Source organism: Tachyglossus aculeatus, chromosome 21 (genome assembly GCF_015852505.1).
Source record: "Tachyglossus aculeatus isolate mTacAcu1 chromosome 21, mTacAcu1.pri, whole genome shotgun sequence".
Lineage (NCBI taxonomy): Eukaryota > Metazoa > Chordata > Mammalia > Monotremata > Tachyglossidae > Tachyglossus > Tachyglossus aculeatus.
In genome coordinates, this window is record NC_052086.1 from 36,890,827 (window position 1) to 36,894,403 (window position 3,577).

The window sequence follows — 3,577 nt, forward strand, 5'->3', positions numbered from 1 at the left end:
GTTCCTACCCAACAACGGGCTCACAGTCTAGAAGGGGGAGACAGACAACAAAACAAAACATGTGGACAGGTGTCAAGTCATCAGAACAAATAGAATTAAAGCTAAATGCACATCGTTAACAAAACAGAGTAGTCAATATGTACAAGTAAAATAGAGTAATAAATCTGTACAAACATATATACAGGTGCTGTGGGGAGAAAACAATCAATCAACCAATCAATCGTATTTATTGAGCGCTTACTGTGTGCAGAGCACCGTACTAAGCACTTGGGAAGTACAAATCGGCAACATATACAGACGGTCCCTACTCAACAATGGATAATTGATGGCTAACTCAGTGAAAGCATCTGGAAGAATAGGGCTAAATGCTACGTCTTCCTCTCATGCAGGCTCTTGAGAAGCAGCGTGCCTACTGGTTAGTGCATGGACCCAGAAGTCAGAAGGACCTGGGTTCTAATCCTACCTCCGCTACTTTTCTGCTGTGGGACCTTGGGCAAGTTACTTAACTTCTCTGTGCCTCCATCACCTCATCTCTAAAATGGGGATTAAGACTGGGAGTCCTAAATGGGTCATGGACTGTATCCAACCGGATTACCTTGCCCAGGGTCACACAGCTGACAATTGGCGGAGCCGGAATTTGAACCCATGACTTCTGACTCCAAAGCCCGGGCTCTTTCCACTGAGCCACGCTGCTACAAGAGGTCATACCAAGGTGACAGGTGTTTGGGTGGAGAGAGAGGGATTGATCTGAGGTATACTGAGAAGGAAGCAACTGCAGGATTTAACAGTTTAGCACAGATCTGGGGAGCTAGGAATCTGGAGAATGATATTCATTCAATCGTATTTATTGAGTGCTTACTGCGTGCAGAGCACTGTACTAAGCGCTTAATGATAGCCATAACCAACTTCACAGCACTCTGGGCACTGAACATCCCTTTCCCTCCTCTTTCATCACAGGAAAGAAGGGAGCAGGTGGTCATTCCTCAGAGTTATCAGTGCATTGCATATGTGGACATTGACAAAAGTCTTGGGGAAGTAATGGCCTCTTATCACCCCCACAATCGCTCAAGCAAATTTCAAAGGAGCCAGTAGCGTTGGAGGGGGTGGGGGGGCTCTCACTAGGATAAAAAGGCCCTGGTTCAGAGCAGTAAAGAAGAAAGAAGCACCCTCCCAGTCCACCCAGATTGGAGATAAGGAACTTTGGTTGATCTGTGAAAAGCTAATTAGCTATCATCAGAAAAACAAGCCACTGAACACTGGTTCTCTTTGTAAAGAAACAGCACAAACAAGATAATTAGATGTACAATAGGATCAGGAAAATATATGGGGGATCAAACCCCACTGACTTCAGGTCCCAAGCACGTCAAGCTGCAAACCAAGGCATTTTTTATGGTATGTTAAGCGCTTATTATGCGCTTGGTACTATATTAAGCACAGGGTTAATACAAGGTTGCCAGATTGAACATACCCTTGTCCAACATGAGGCTCACAGTCTTAATCCCCATTTTACAGATGAGGTAACTGAAGCATAGAGCAGTGGTGACTTGCCTGAGGTATCAGAGCAGACAAGTGGCTGAGGTAGGATTAGAACCCAGGTCCTTCTTACTGCCAGGCCCATGCTCTATCCACAAGGCCATAATGATTAGTTGTGTTCTCCTGTTTTGGAGGAAAGGATTTTTTTTTCAAAGGACAATTGCAGTGGGCCCTCTTTAAACATGTCTTTGACCATGCATCCCCTCTCAGTGTTGCACCTGGAGAGTTTCCAATACTCTACCAGTCTCAGTGGCGGGAGAGAGAGTCAAGCAGAGACCTATCCATTCCATTCCTAGATTGGCCAGTGGTTAGTGAGTCGAAGACAATCTGCTACAATTCAAAACTCACCCATGCTGGGCAGCAGCATGGGAAAAGTTGAGGGCAGAGACTCGAGTTTACTGCGCAGAAGGCGGCAGTGGTAAATTGCTTCTGGATTTTTACTAAGAAAACTCTATGGATCCACTACCAGAAAGGCTGGAGATGGAGAGCGCAGCTTTCTGGGAGAGATGTGTCTGTGGTGTTGCTATGGGTCGGAAACGACTCGACGGCATAAGACAAGATAAGGGCTGTACAACAGAAAAACTCCATAAACAAGCCCAGTCCCCTCAATCATCATCATCAATTGTATTTATTGAGCACTTACTGAGTGCAGAGCACTGTACTAAGCACTTGGAAAGTACAAATTGGCAACATATAGATACAGTCCCTACCCAACAGTGGGCTCACAGTCTAAAAGGAGTCTCAGATCTCAAGGCATCAGGGCCCCTGAGTTCCTCAGTCAATCAGTGGTATCAATCACTGTCAGCTGTGTGACTTTGGGGAAGTCACTTCACTTCTCTGTGTCTCAGTTACCTCATCTGGAAAATGGGGATTAAACTGTGAGCCCCCTGTGGGACAACCTGATCACCTTGTAACCTCCCCAGCACTTAGAACAGTGCTTTGCACATAGTAAGCGCTTAACAAATACCCTCATTATTATAATAATTATTATTATTATTTGTTAAATGCCTACTGTGTGCAGGGCACTGAATTAAGTGCTTGGGAGAGGGCAATAAAATGAAGTTCATTCATTCATTCATTCAATCATATTTATTGAACACTTACTCTGTGCAGAGCACTGTACTAAGCACTTGGGAAGTACAAATTGGCAACATACAGAGACAGTCCCTACTCAACAATGGGTTCACAGTCTAGAAGGGGGAGACAGACGTCAAAACCAAACAAGTAGACAAGTGTCAAAACTGTCAGAATAAATAGAATTATAGCTATATATACATCATTAATAAAATAAATATAGTAAATATGTACAAATAAAATAGAGTAATAAATATGTACAATGTGGGGAGGGGAAGGGGGGCAGGGGACAATGGGGAGGAGAGGAGAAGGAGGCGAGGAAAAAGGGGGGCTTAGTCTGAGAGGGCCTCCTGGAGGAGGTGAGCTCTCAGTAGGGCTTTGAAGGGAGGAAGAGTGCTGGCTTGGCGGATGTGTGGAGGAAGGGCATTCCAGGCCAAAGGAAGGATGTGGGCCAGGGGTCGATGGCAGGACAGGCGAGAACGAGGCCCAGTGAGGAGGTTAGTGGCAGAGGAGCGGAGGGTGCGGGCTGGGCTGGAGAAGGAGAGAAGAGAGGTGAGGTAGGAGGGGACGAGGTGATGGACAGCCTTGAAGACAAGAGGAAGGAGTTTTTGCTTGATTTGTAAGTTGACAGACAACCACTGGAGATTTTTGAGGAGGGGAGTGGCATGCCCAGTGAGTTTCTGTGCAGAGATAATCCAGGAAGCAGAGTGAAGTATAGACTGAAGTGGGGAGAGACAGGAGGATGGGAGATCAGAGAGGAGGCTGATGCAGTAATCCAATCGGGATAGGATGAGAGATTGAACCAGCAAGGTAGCGGTTTAGATAGAGAGGAAAGGGCGGATCTTGGCGATGTTGTGGAGGTGAGACCGGCAGGTTTTGGTGACGGACTGGATCTGTGGGGTGAATGAGAGTCGAGGATGACACTGAGGTTATGGGCTTGTGACACAGGAAGGATGGTAGTGCCCTCTAC

The 3,577-nt window shown here is 46.2% G+C and overlaps 1 non-coding gene across 1 annotated transcript; it reads left to right on the top strand.

Annotated features, from left to right (window-relative positions):
• The first annotated feature begins 1,733 nt into the window (after window positions 1-1,733).
• LOC119943097 lies at window positions 1,734-1,871 on the top strand. The gene has a single exon (XR_005455578.1). It is a non-coding gene; the product is annotated as a small nucleolar RNA SNORA7 (small nucleolar RNA).
• The last annotated feature ends 1,706 nt before the right edge of the window (window positions 1,872-3,577 follow it).